General features: G+C 40.3%; 1 long non-coding RNA gene and 1 other non-coding gene across 2 annotated transcripts; both read left to right on the forward strand.

Annotated features, from left to right (window-relative positions):
* The first annotated feature begins 1,013 nt into the window (after positions 1–1,013).
* LOC131218406 (uncharacterized) lies at positions 1,014–1,885 on the forward strand. The gene is made up of 2 exons (XR_009157711.1): positions 1,014–1,118; positions 1,582–1,885. It is a non-coding gene; the product is annotated as an uncharacterized LOC131218406 (long non-coding RNA).
* A 4,798-nt stretch (positions 1,886–6,683) lies between these two features.
* On the forward strand, positions 6,684–6,789 carry LOC131219647 (small nucleolar RNA R71). Its single transcript, XR_009158294.1, has one exon. It is a non-coding gene; the product is annotated as a small nucleolar RNA R71 (small nucleolar RNA).
* Positions 6,790–14,798: the final 8,009 nt, after the last annotated feature.

The raw sequence follows: 14,798 nt of genomic DNA on the forward strand, positions 1-14,798 counted from the left end.
CATTGTAAAGGTACACGTAACAAATAATTACGCACCACCAGCTCGAGTGGATAGTGAATGAATGAATGAGTAAGATGCTGAGTATACAACTCTTGCTCAATAAGTCCACATATCAACACCGTACCTCTTTAGTACCATCACCGAGGTCTACTACAACCCAAATTAGATTGCCGCCCCATCACGCGCAACCAGGTGAGTGAAAGAGACCTCACTATCCACTTGGCTAGTAGTCAGCCAATACCTACCCGAGACGTCGATAGCGGACCCATTTATGAGCTAGTCAAACTTAGCCTAGTTTTGCCCACTATGAATCGGACGGATAAGGCCACACCCCTTCCCAACCGACCATGACACAGTGGGAGATGCGACCTACTGGTATTTGGCACTCTGGCGCTCATGTATCCACTCGGTCTAAACGTTGGGGCGTCTCCTGGCCATGGAGGTTTAGGGACTTTCACTCACGGACATCCAAAGTGCCCAGATGCTCGAACCAGACATTTTCGGTGTCCCATCTAGCCATCCACGACATGCTTGTGGAGGCTACAACCCTGATGTCATTAGGGCGTACAGTAATCACAACACACAATACAAGATGCATGAGTTATACAATCCAGTCATGCATCAATCCTGTGCATACCGTGCGCTCATGTGAGACAATCTCCGCCTATCAGGGAGTCTCATAACAACCTGCCCAATGACATATGCAATGGTTAACCACATCTCATAATAAACATGCAAATGATGCGTATGGGCATGTACATAATGTTATGCTTCACATAGACATAATTGGTATCGACAATCGGCACCGATAATCGACATTAATAATCGACCTATACAATCGGCCTCGACAATTCGTCTCGGCAATCAGAATCAGCCTCAACAATTGGCCTTGATAATCGAAATCAGCCTCGATAATCAGAATTAGCCTCGACAATCGGAATCGGACTCAACAATCAGAATCAGCCTTGATAATTGGCCTTGACAATCGGAATCAGCTTTGATAATCGAGGCATTTCCTGGAAATATGGATGGAACTGTTGGGAAAGAGGCTGCCTAAGACTTTCTCATGGGAAAGAAGCTGCCTAAAATCCAGGATTTGGTGGAGGTGGCAAATAATGGTCAGTCGATCTTGTTTATACATTAGCCTTTCTTATCCATTAACTTCATGTACTCTCACTTTTTCTTTTGTTACTAATAAATTTACATTGTAGAAGGAAAGAGGGCCATACATCAACCTTGATGTGAAAAAGTAAAAGTTGGTTAATTTCTTCATAGGCAAGAAAAAGACCTCTTTGATAACCATTACCTTAAGAATGATGTCATTTTATCTAAAGTGGCATCTACCCTAATGTCACTTGACATCTAGAGTAAGCTCTCAAAAGAATATACAATTTTTTTTTAATCTCTTAAGGTTTGTTATGTACATAATGTGAAAATGCATAGACGTATCTAATTACATGCATATATTGTAATGGCCAAAGCGTATATATCTCTTATGGGACTATTGAGTCTTGAGAGCATGCTTGATAAGCTAATTGTTATTATCATTATATTTATTTATGCTTGATCGTTCTCCTTCAGCTGAAACTATCTTATTGGCATTTCAAAATGAGATCTTGATGCTGGGAACTAGCGTAATGATTCCATCAATGCTTGTTCCAGCAATGGGAGGAACCAATGCAAGTTCAGATCTTAGTTTAGATAGCATATATCCTCACTAATTTTGTTCTTTCCAACTCTTTTTATTCTTGACTTGTTTAGATATTTTTTAATTTTTTGTGATGAATCACAGGGTGACAAGATACATGTCATACAAACTCTGCTATTTGTATATGATGTAAATACACTTCTATAAGTATTGGTTGGAACACGATTGCCAACGGTAGTGAGTGGTTCTTTTGCTTACGTTATACCAATCATTTACATTATAAATGACTCATCATTACAGCAAATTCCTGAATCTCATGAAGTAAGTCCTCATGAAAACTACATTCATTTATCACTACTTAATAATGCTCCCAAATCAGATCCTTGTAGCTATTTGTCTATTTCTTCCTTTCATAATTGTAATTAGCAGGTATTCTCATATTCTTAAGTTGACGGCATAGTGAAAACATGGTGCACGAGCCTTAGAAGCCCAATGGTCTAGTGAAGTGCACTACTAGACCTAACCATAGTTAGCAATTTGGCATACAACAAAAATATGGTCACACATAATACGCATACTATACATGAATTTGGGAGCTTCCAAAAAAGTAAGACTAGAATTCAAAATCTTGAGCTTTCGTATAGAACAACCTCTATAGTCTAAAACAAGCTCCCAAGTAGTCTACTTCCCAGAGGAACTACAAATATTGAAAAACTACAGCTTGAGTGTTATAATCGGAAAGGCAGAATTTTTTACTTGAGCATATTAGTAGTTGAAAAGTACCAACTGATTTTCACTACTTAAAGAAGAATAACACATGAATACTATCCTGATATTGCCATTCATTGTAGGTGGCACCCATGGTTTGATGATCAAAGTTGTTGATATGATTGTCATATGATGGATTCAAGCATTTGGGTTCGCCAAAAATCTTCCACATTAGAAGATCCTAGCTTGGATTACCGATCAAAGGAGTATGACTGCTACGCCAGCAACGACACCGACAATAGTCCTAGTAATCACTCCCTTCTTACTGCTAGAACTCGGAAACTCAGAAGCCGCAAGATGGATATAGAGAGTCCCACCATTACTACCACCAACAATGAGCTGTCTCAGATTCAAAAGATTCACATTCCAAATCAAGCAACCACTATCATAAGCATAAGCATTACAAGAACAATTACTCAAGCAAGTTGATTCACATTCTTGGGTTTGCATGTAGCTTGGGTTTGCAAAAGAACAAGGATTGTAGCTGTAGTGGGTTCCTAAGACTCAAAACAGGAATTGTTGGATTGTAGCTGATTCATGTAATGTTTTTACTTTTTCATTTAATGTGGAAATGTTGAATTGTTGGATTGTAGTTGATTGCCTGTAGCAATTGGCCAAAGAGATTATTGCAACCCTATACCCGGTGGAGAATATCATGATGTGTGTTAAATAATTTCGTTCCTAAAATAGGACCATTGGTACTAGAACGGTTTAAAACCGTTCCTAAAATTTTGTCTCTAAAACTTGAAATGGTACCCAAAACGGTTCTAAACCATTCCTTTTGTTTTTGCGATGCCTCATTTAGGAACGATTTAAAACCATTCCTAAATGACAATTTTAGTGTAGTGCTAACTCGCTTGTGGAAGAAACTAAAATTACGAATAAAGAGTTAAAGTCCATTAATGATCATATGGTTCAATTTCTCAATGAGTCGATCTCGATGATGGTCCAAAGAAATGGTCAAGAGACGTGGGTGTTGTCTTTCAAATATAATGATAGTGACACACTGCACTCCCATGACACAGGATTTCAATGATGAAGTAGAGGTTAGTTTATTCGAACCTCAACGGAATTTATGAATAGAATGTGAGGAAAGTGATCCCGTCCCAAGTGTGCACTGCACAGAATTAGACGATGATGTGTATTGGGATGATGATCATGAATATTCAGCCTAAATTCCCCTGAAATCAATCTCAAGTATGGTCTAGGTTAGTGATCAAGAAGTATACGAAGTGATCGGTCATAAGGATCTATTCCACTCATCTGACATGCTTGATTGAAATCCTTGGGCAGATCATCCCAAACTTCATTGTGGAAAATAAATCACTCTTAGCTAAATTTTTCACCTCTTTGGATGATTACTTGGCACACTTTGCAGAGTCAAACGATCCCATGATAATAGACAAAGTAGATGCCTTACAAGACAGTACCTCGGTAGTTATCACGGACTGAGAGAACCCTTACTCTAAAGCCCATTCTTCCCTAGATCCTGATTGTTTACCATTAAGGGAGGAGGAGCTGAAAATTGAACCGAAGTCTTGAACTTCGGAATGTGTCGAGACTACATCACTTTCTAAGAAGTTTTCTGAGTTTTATTTACTTGTAGTCTCTGATTCACCTTGGGATACTAACTTTGAAACTTTTTCTAACACAAGTGAATCATATATATACTTTGGATACCTCAGGCAAATCAACGATAAATTTTTGATGAGGTCCATAAATTTCTCTAGACATTCATGCTCCAAAGTATCCAAGCCTATTGCAAAAAGGGCTTTTGGATAATCCTGTTAAGATATTGGCCGGAAGAGGAACCTTGTGGCATGACTGAGTAGCTCTTCCCCTACTTTCATAGGACTAAGGTAATTTACTTTATGTTGTTCTAGGATAGACGGTTTTATGCTATTAGGTTAGTTTGATTTTTACGTTGTTTTAGGATAGGTTGTTTTTGTTGTTTTCACTTTTGTGTTGACCCGCTCTCTCACTGATATCTTTGGAAAAGCCTCTTGATTCGTTCGTCCAGGTACTATCTTTCCATCACTCCTCTTTTACTGTCATTGTCCCATGTGCATTGCATGACATTGTGGACAATGTAGATTTTAGGTTGGGGGTGGGAGATTAGGTTACTTAACCAGTGTTTTCTTGGTCTTGAGCAAAATTTGTGAAAATATTTAAAAAATTTTTAGAAATTCTTGTGAATTTGAAGTGATTTTGACGGCCATTGTTGATTTAAAATTATAAGAGACGGATGTTGGGGTTTTACTTCTCATGGATTTAGCTGTCTGATAGATTCCACAGTTACATTAGAATTGTTAATCCATGATTAGAAGTTGTAAACATTGATTGAGTCATGATTTCACATGTCACATCTCGCTTACACATTAAGGTTTTAGTTCAATATTGAAGGATTAACTTGGTAATCACTTCGCATGAAAGGAACCAGTCTGAGAAATTTTGCGAGCATGATACCGGTTAACACCCTATTTTAATCGTGTTTGTGATGTAGGGTGTATTTAGGAACCTGGATTGAAAAATGTTACTAAAAATGTGGATTTGATGTTCTTAAGCCACCAAGGAAAGGAACGGACCCCAGAGGACCGAGATCGAAGAATTTACACACCAGAAATCTGAGAAAATCATGCCACTCACATTAAACGAGCTCAAAAATCATCCAAAATGTGAGATCACAGGGTTCCCACCATCCGTTCGGCTCAAAACTTCATTTATGGCCTGAGGACCATTAATTAACTGTACACGTCAAATTTCAACCATTGAATCTTTGAGGAAGTGGCCCAACGGATAGATTAGCCCCTAAAATCCTGATTTGGGGCCCACCTGATCTCTGGATATGCCTCATCTTCGGTCTCAACACCTTAAATTATATGGAGAACCCCATGTGCACTGCATACACACAGTGTGCAGGTGCACTAGCCGTGCACCCATGCACTCAAAGTAGGTCAACGGGCGTTGACCGACAAAATTCCATGAATTTCCAAAACACAACAGCATTAACGCTGTTCGACGTCGGGTTTGCTCAGTGGGCCCCACTCATTATGTAATTTGAGGATTCAGACCATCCATTAGGTTTCCAAAGGCCATATGATTGAATCCTAAGTGACAAAATTCATAAGATAGCGTGGATCAGTTTTTAACTGCCCAAACACAAGACGGACAGCAGGTTTAAAATTCAATGGGCCACACTCAACCCAATCCAAAACCATCCATATCTGAATAGTTTTTCGACATGAAGTGAATGGACTGAATGGATCTACTCGTCAAAATCGATCATGGGCCCCACCGACTTTCACAGTGCAAGACAGTGCAGGTTCTGTTTTACAAACAGAGCTGCGGTCGATCCAGGTGGGCCACTATCATTCATCAGGGACTTGATCCGGACTGTCTATCTTGTATAGGGGTCAAAACCATCCATAGGGACCTTTTTCTTTACAACGTTTGAGGATGCCACGAACACTAGCAAAGGTAGAAACTCTAGACTCACACGGGTAGCTGCGCACGACCTGCGAAAGGGGTGCGTTCACGCACTCCACCGACTCCAGCAAGGTCGATTCTCCACCGACAGCTCTCCACCGCCCTCTCCTACTATAAAAGAAAGAGAAGATGGGACTCGATCAAAACTAGATCAAAAGAAGTTTAGATTTGATTTTCATGGTTATATCTTCCAACTGAATGAAGATGGGACTCGAAGTCCAATTGAGTTCTTGAATCAAGTGTAGATCTCCCTGATCTCTACAAGTGGATCCTTGGCACCCTAGCTTCCTACCTTTGATTTTTATAATTTCTATATTAATATTTTCACCATTATTCCCTCATATTCACTTGGTTTAGATTTCATCTCATTCTAGTTCTAGTTCTGGTTATTTTCAGATTACGTACAGGTTTCCCTGTGGATTCAACCTCGGTCTTGTCGAGTTTATTACTACATCACAACCCTATACTTGGGGTGTAAACAGGTCTACCTTCTTAAGTTCCCTGGCCTTGACTTTTCTTGTGAGTTTGACCAATCTTGCATTTACATCATCTTTCTCTTTTAAGACATAAATTCTTCCCCTTTCCTTTGATCGAGTTGGCTTAGAAGTGGTTGTTCTTTAGGTATCCCTTGATTACGTGTTTTCAGCAAGTTTATCAAAATAATCTCACACATCATCGGCTTCCTTGTTCATGAATTTCCCATTACATATCATCTCCACAAATTGGCGCATGGATGAGGTTAATCCTTCATAAAAGAAGCTTGTTATACGCTATGTCTCGTAACCATGTTGTGGACATGAATTTATGAGATCCTTAAATCGCTCCCAACATTGGAAGAAGGTCTTACCTTCTTTTTGCGCAAAATTCATGATTGCTTTTCTAAAGGTATTAGTTTTATGATATGGGAAGAACTTTTTAAGGAACTCCCTTGTCATCTCATCCTATGTGCCAATGGACCGTGGTCTTAAGGAATGTAACCATGACTTAGCCATTTCTTTCAAAGAGAAACGGAACAATTTTAGTCTTACTGTGTCCTCAGACACGTTTGGGAAGTTTAGTGTAGATATGATCTCATCAAACTCTTTCATATGTAAGCAAGGACTTTCAGATTCAAGTCCATGAAACTTAGGAAGGAGTTGAATATATAACCCCCGGTTTAACATCCACAGTTCCTGCATTCAATGGAAATATCATGCAAAAATGTGTACTTAACCCTGTCGGTGGTAAATAATCTCATAAAATACGAGGCGGGGGAGCATTATGCACCTCATTCTCATCTTGAACCTCCTTAACTAGAGGTTGAGGTTGATTTGCAGCTATTACTTCAATTAACTGAGAGGATCTCAAGTGGTGTCTAATCTTTTGATGGATAGGCAACCCTTTGACTAATTCTCCTTCACTCAAGAGACGGAGAGTGTTATCACGAACCTAATTGGGCATGAAACATGCACAACCCTCAAGCACCAAACAAGTAAATCTTAGAAGAAAGAAAACTAAAGCAAATAAAAAATCTAGAAAAGAGAGAGAGAGAGAGAGAGAGAGAGAGAGAGAGAGAATTGGAAAGAGGTTACCGGATTGGAGTTGCTATGTTAAGATCCTACAAAACAGAGAACAATGTTAGTTTCTAAAAACAATTTCAGAAAAAAAAAATCCTAACCTATAAAAAAAAAGGTTAACCAAAATCTTAACTTAATTCTAATACCAATAAACCTCAAGAAAATATAGCCATAATCCCTAGCAATGACGTCAAAAACTTGTTCACAACCCCAAATGTAGGGTTGCGATGTAGTAATAACTCGGTAAGACCGAGGTCGAATCCACAAGGACTAAACTTGTACGTATTCTGAAAATAACTAGAACTAGAACTAGAAAAAGATCTAAATTAAAATCTGAATAATTAAGAGTAATGATGAATAATGTTGATTAAAACTTATGAATTTAAAGGTGGGAACTAGGGTGACAAGGATCCACTTGTAGCTATCAAGATGCTACCATACTTGATTCAAGGAACACAATTGGAATTGGAGTCTTATCCTATCCAATTGCAAGATAAAGCAATTTAAATCAAATCTTAACTTTTCATTGACCTAATTCTCAATGGAGGAGAGTTGTGATGATTAGAAGGGATTCTATCACCCTACCATGCCCAGGAGACAACGGTGAATAACAAGATTTAGTAATCTCACAACCTCAAAACTTGAAAAGAAGATATCTAAAGCAATCACAACATCTATTGTAATTTGAGTCACAATAAATCATAGAAAACTAAAAAATATTACTTTAATATCAAATTAGAAAACAACGAGGTTCAACAAGAACAAAAATCAAAGCAAGATAATCATCTAAATATGCTACAAGCTTCACCTCTTAACCCTAGCTAAGAAGTTTATCCAACCATAGACAGGATTGAAACTAAACCTCTTAAACAAATCATGAAAAATAAACTATGGAAGAAGAAAAACTCTTTGGCGACTGCTCCACCCTTTTGATAATGTAACACCTCGATTTCTAAAACCTGAGTACAAGACTCATCTTTAGAAATTTGGGAGTTTATAAATTAGATAAACAACGTAATGTAAACTCATAGTGCGATAGCCAAAAGAAGCATGTATATCCATGAGAGCCCAAATATTTGACCTGCTCAGCTGGGGGTCTTAGTTACAAAATTTCAAAAGTTTCCAAAATTCTAACTATTAAAATGTCTGACTAATGATTAATTTCAAAGTACGCCGCTGCTTCTTGTTACAGTTCATCATCATAGCATTCTCCCTCGGTCTCCACAGTCGCACCCTCTAGGTCGGCACCGACATCCTCTACATCCGTCCCTGCATACTCTGTACGGTTGGATAGTTGATGGATGAGTGGCCAGCTCAGTGTGAATTCCCCTCAAGATTACACATTGTCGCCTTAACAAACAGTTAAAAGGAAAACAAGCAGTAATCCAAAACAGGTAATATGTAATCTTATTAGATGCATGGAAGCATAAATGCACATCCACCTGGGGATGCACATCCAGTCGGACTTGGACTCATTGCCCATGCAATCATCGACCTGGGAATGATCATCCAGTCAGAATAGGGGCTGATAGTTGATGGTCTGGGAGCTAGCGAAACGATACCTTAACAATACTAGGGCACGTGCTACAGCATCCAGAATAGCCATCCGTCATCGCCAATATGTTATGAATGCATGATTAGCCATCCATTATTTACTAGTTACAATCAGCCAATTTAAGTAACTCAATGGTCACTACGGGGAGCTTAGAGCCCAGCGTAAGCCCCAGCTCATGAAGTCCTTCACCTTGGGATGTTTTAATAGGATACCTTGATCAAAATGACACCAGTTCAAGATCCCTATTTTTCACACATTTGTCTAATTACATCCCAAGTGTGGCTTACATACAATCATGGAATCCCCCATGTGTTGCATCAAGAGGTTATATATAGAGGCAAATCATGTTAACATGTGACAATATATGACTTCAAATAAGGCATGTAAGGAAGCATCATGAATTAATAACTGATGAGGATATATTACCAAGTCATGTGAATAGTGATTAAGGATTAATTAGCAAGTGGGTAAGTATCACAATAATGGTGATCTAGTACAAACTAGGTTTAGCTAATTTAGAAATGGAAAGCCCAAGGGGAAAGTCATCACCTGAATGATAGAGTTCACGAACTTGGTCTGAGTTTCCTTGTGGTCTGGGTTCACTCAAAGGATCTCCTAAAAATTATAGCTTGTATTGGCCAGGTGATTCTATGGCCTTGTATAAAAGTTCAAAGGAACTCAATAATAAGGCCATTTAGGCTTGCGTTAGGCCCACCATATATTTATTCAGTCAGGTCGTCCCAAGGGATATCAATAGGCAGTGGTCTATTTGACAAGAGTCCGCCTTTATCTTTCTCCTCAAGGCTTAGGACAAGTTCACCAAATGGATGGATGGTTTGGATGAAGCACATACGTCAAGGTGGGGCCCATGGAGCACCGAGGAGTAGCCCACCCGATTCTCTGCTAGCCACCCCCTACTAGGGATCGATACCAAGACCTTCAGCGTTGAAATGAAGTATCTCCACTCAGTTTGCCAATTGAGCTATGGATCTGAGTGATCATGTCCAGAGCTGGGCGTCCACAGGTGGACGGTCTGGATAAAATAAATGTATTAAGGTGGGTTATGTCCAAACCTCGGACGGTCTGGATTCAACATGGTGTCAGGTGGGTCCCACATGGGGCTAACCACACACGTCTAATATTTGAATATTCAATGTCTTGTGCATCTAATATATATTAGAATACTATATCATGCCTCTGATATTTAAATATTATTTATATATATATATATATATATATCACATCTTCTGATATTTAAATATTATATATATCACATGCATCTGATATTTATTTGAGCATGATATTAGCGTGGGTCCCACATGGGCACATCACGTGCATATGTTATAAAAGGCCCAGTGTTGGAGACCATGGTGGACGGTCAGGATGTAATCCACGTACCTCACGTGCTTTGATGGATCTCATATACCAGAGGCACCTTATATAATATAAATTAAAGTTTGCATGCATGTACAGGTGTACATATATGCATACATGTACCTTTACTTTTATACATATTATATTATATTATATTATATTATATTATATTATATATATATATATATATATATATATATATATATATATATATATATATATATTTTCAAACGTCCATCACTGGACTCCCATGGATGGATGACCTGGAATGGACGGCCAGGATCCAGTCCACATACACCATGCTGTTCATATACCAGAGGTACTATAATATAATATTACTTAAATTTTCACATGTACGTGTTATATGTGCATGTATATATGAAATAAATATATATTTTTTTTTTCCTCACAAAAATGTCCAGTGGTCTGGCGTCCTTTGATGGACAGCCAGGACGTGCCACGTAATCAAGGTGGGGTGGCCCACCAATTCTTGTTAGGTGAGGCCCACTTGCTGATGCAGGGTGCGGCCCACTGCACGTGTGCAAGACCCAAAACCAAGGTAGCCCCTTAGTCTTTTGTGAGGCCCACCTGCATTTTGCAAGGCCCAGTTGAACTTTAGTGAGGCCCAAAGTCTGCTCCTCCTTTCACTGTTAGGGTGCACAGGTTTCTTCCCCTGTAGTGCAATGTTTTTGAAGCTACTTCCAGCCCTGATTTTGGCTCCATCACTGCACACTTTCACGCCTTGTTTTTTTCAACCCATCTCAGTGCACAATGGGGCATGGTGGCAGCCATCTTTTTCAGTCAAGGGACGGCCCAAAATGGGACATTATCTCTTTTAGTTTCAGACTTATGGCAGTCCGAGCTACAGCAGACCGAGCTCGTGTTGGGAGCTGTTCTTGGACTAGGTTTCAGCCCTCGGCTGGGGCCATCTTCGTGTCGTTGCTTGGCTCCAAACATGTCCCGCACTTAGGCTATTTTGTCCTTAAAATAGGGTCTGCTCGTAGGCCGCATTCAGCCTTCAAACAGAGCCTGTTTTTAGCTCCCTGAATGGTCCTTGTTGATGGGTGTTTTTCAGCCAAGGTTAGGTGTAATGGAGTTTAGTGTATCTCTTTAAGAAAAATGGAGGGAAGGGCTCTATCTTCCATAGTTGGGTTCGAACTTGAGCTGACTTGTATGCACCCACCGCCCCTACACCTTCCTCTCTCTTTTCTCTCTCTTTCCATAGGAGTGGTGTGGCTGCAGACTTACACTGACTCGGCTTGGTCCGTTCTCATGGACTGAGTGGGGATAGTGTGAGCTAAGCTCACCTTCCTTCACTGTTCTCTCTCTCTCTCTCTCTCTCTCTCTCTCTCTCTCTGTTTTCTCTCCTTACTTCCTTCCTTTCTTACTTCTCTCCTGTGTGGAGTTTGGGAGGGTTGAACCTCCCCATTTATAAGCATGGAGCTAAAGATCCAGTGGCTGGGATGGGTCTTGCGAATCCCTAGGCAGTGGCCATCAGTTGCTGCCTCTATTTTTCTCAAAACAGATAAATGCGGCTTGTAAGTTCTCCTTGTTTGGATATTTTTTTGGCTTAAGCGAGAGAGAGAGCTGGCATCTGCATGTCGAAAATCTAACTGACGCGGCTCTGCCCATAACTTCAGCGGTCTGTTCACCTTCTGTTTATTCATGATAGAATGGACGGTCAGGGATCGATTCCCTTCGTTTGTTTTTGGGGCCCCTCATCCTTATATGGTTTTGTTGGGGTGGGCCCCACCGACAAAATGGACGGTTTGGATTGCTCGAAAAACGATCAGGGTGGCTCACTTAGGGGTTTGAACCCATTTGTTTTAAATGATGAAAATGGCGGGAGAGGATTCTTCTCAATTTGTAAAAAAGGGTCGGTAAACAAAACCTTTGATCGATCCTCTACGTTCAGTGCACATCGTGCACTAGTGGTTGGGGTGCACTTGCACCTGGATTTGGGGGCCCACCATGACTCTGGTGCTTGATCTGCCCTGATCAACTATCTTGGGGTCCAGTCATAAAGGTCCTAGCCCAGTTTGGGGTGGGGCCGAGGCCCAGGTGGGCCATATCATACCATTCAGGGCCTCATTTGCCCATATATCGTGAACTAAAGGTTCGATAGGTCCGAGGTTTCGGTCTGACGATTGAATCGGGATTCAAGGGGTTTTAAGTGCCTTGCTAGTCATAATTTATACTCCCAAGGTTGTTAATGGGCGTATTGCGTCAAAGTGACTCAGTTGATTTGTTCATAGCCTGTTTTAAATCTAAGGGTTTTGCTGAGTTTTTTAACCTTTTGGCTGGTGTTGGGTTCGACTTGGCTTATTTGGACCGTGGTGGTTGGCTTCATCGTCGAACGGGAGACTCGACCTACACGTGTATAGTTAAAGTTATCTTTCTTAATCGCCTTTTATTTCAATAATCGGGGTCATCAGGGGTAACATCCGAGTATCAAAGATACGGGGTGTTACAGATATGCTCCTTGAAACCTTTCCAAATCCTAGAAGATGCTTTGGAGCATCCTAGAGAGTCCTATTTATAGTTGTAGAACCCTAACTTTCGCACCGAGTTGGAAAAATCTAGAAACCACCTTAAATTTACGCACTCTGCAGAGTTTTCCAAAATAGACTTTCAGAACTTTCATTTTTTAGACTCAAAGTTTCAAAACATGTTTTTTCAGGACAATTTCAGGAATATGTATTTTTTTCAAGGCAATTTCATGATTCATTTTCTTCACTTAAAATCTTAGATTCTCTTCATTCCTCACTCAGATTCCTTGGATCTTTGGTATGTTAATTCTTCATTAATGACTTTCATATCTCCAAATCTTCATTTAATAATCTTTTGAGTATTAATTTTTTGTTTGACATCAATTTCACCTTAAGCTCTCGAAATCACCTCACACATGAAAACATGCATAATTAAATCGATTAAGCACTATCATATTTATAAAACCAAGGTATAAATAGGAGGAAATATGCAATATTTCACACTCATTAGGGCGGAGCAATCAGTTAGATGTTGAAGCTTCAGTCTGTGGTGGTTCTTTCCACGACCGAAGTTGAGTATATGGTAGTGACTGAAGTGTTTAAGGAAGGTGTTTAGTTAAAAGGCATGATAAATCAATTGGGGATTCAGTATGAGGTCGTGCCTGTTAATTTTAATAGTGAGAGCACTATTAATTTGGCTAGAAATTTTATTTATCACTCACATACTAGACACATTGATGTTTATCACCATTTTATCCAACAGGTACTAGAAGGAGGTGTAACTCTGGAAAAGATTCATACCAACTCACCTAGATCGTTCTTACAGAAAAGTTTAAGTTATGTGCAACTTCTTTAGGAAAAGGCCTACGACGGGGTGGAGTGGGACTTCTTGAAGCAAGTTTTGTCAAGATTTGGCTTCAGCCCTGCTTGGATTCATATGGTTGAAAGGTGTTGGAATAATGCTTGGTTTTCCATTCTTGTCAATGGTGAGCCGGCCAGTTTCTTCAAGTCTTCTAGACGCCTCTGCTAGGGAGACCCCCTTTCCCCCAGCCTATTCATCATTGCTGTGGAAGTCCTAAGTAGGGGCCTAAAGATTTTGGTGGAGAGGGGTTTCTGCCAGCCGTTTAAACTACCTCGTGGATGTCAACAAGTCTCCCACCTTCTATATGCAGACGACACTCTTCTCTTCGCAAATGGGGGGAAGGAGTCCCTTCGGGTGTTGAAATCCTTCCTCGACAATTATCAGATGGCCTCGGTCCAATCCATAAACCTCTATAAAAGCTCTTTGTTCACTTCCATCAAGCTCTCGGTGGCTATAGCTCGGGTGATCGTGAACTTCAAGGACATCCCTAGGTCTACGGCTGTGTTGGTGTACCTGGGTGTCCCTATTGTGGCAGGTAGAGTGAAAGCCTGTTATATCTAGCCACTTATTGACAAAATTGTAGGTCGTATTCACGGATGGCAAGCGAAATGCCTCTCCTAAGCAGGTAGAGTGGTGCTAATTAAGCACGTGCTAGGTAGTGTTCCGATCCATACGTTAGCGGCCGCTCACCTCCCGACTTAAGTTCTTACTATTTTAGAAAAGTGTTTTGCTTATTTTTTTTTAGGGTTGGGCCGATGGTAGAAGAAAGATGCATTGGCGTAACTGGAAAATAGTGGCCCTTCCTAAGCACAAAGGTGGCTTGGGAATTCGTAGTCTCTCGGAGACAATGAAAGCCTTCTGTTTAAAAATGGCTTGGGCATATCATTTCAGCACAGCCGCAAGTTTATGGGGCTCTTTCATGAGCTCCAAATATGGTGGCAACTCCTCCCCTGCCCCCTCTCCTTTGTGGAAGAAGATAAGTGCAGTGGTCCCTCTCCTTGATGCAACAGGTCAGTGGAAGCTTAGTTTAAGTAGTTGCGATCTTTGGAGCTCCAACTGG

This window comes from Magnolia sinica, chromosome 11 (genome assembly GCF_029962835.1).
Source record: "Magnolia sinica isolate HGM2019 chromosome 11, MsV1, whole genome shotgun sequence".
NCBI classification, from domain to species: domain Eukaryota; kingdom Viridiplantae; phylum Streptophyta; class Magnoliopsida; order Magnoliales; family Magnoliaceae; genus Magnolia; species Magnolia sinica.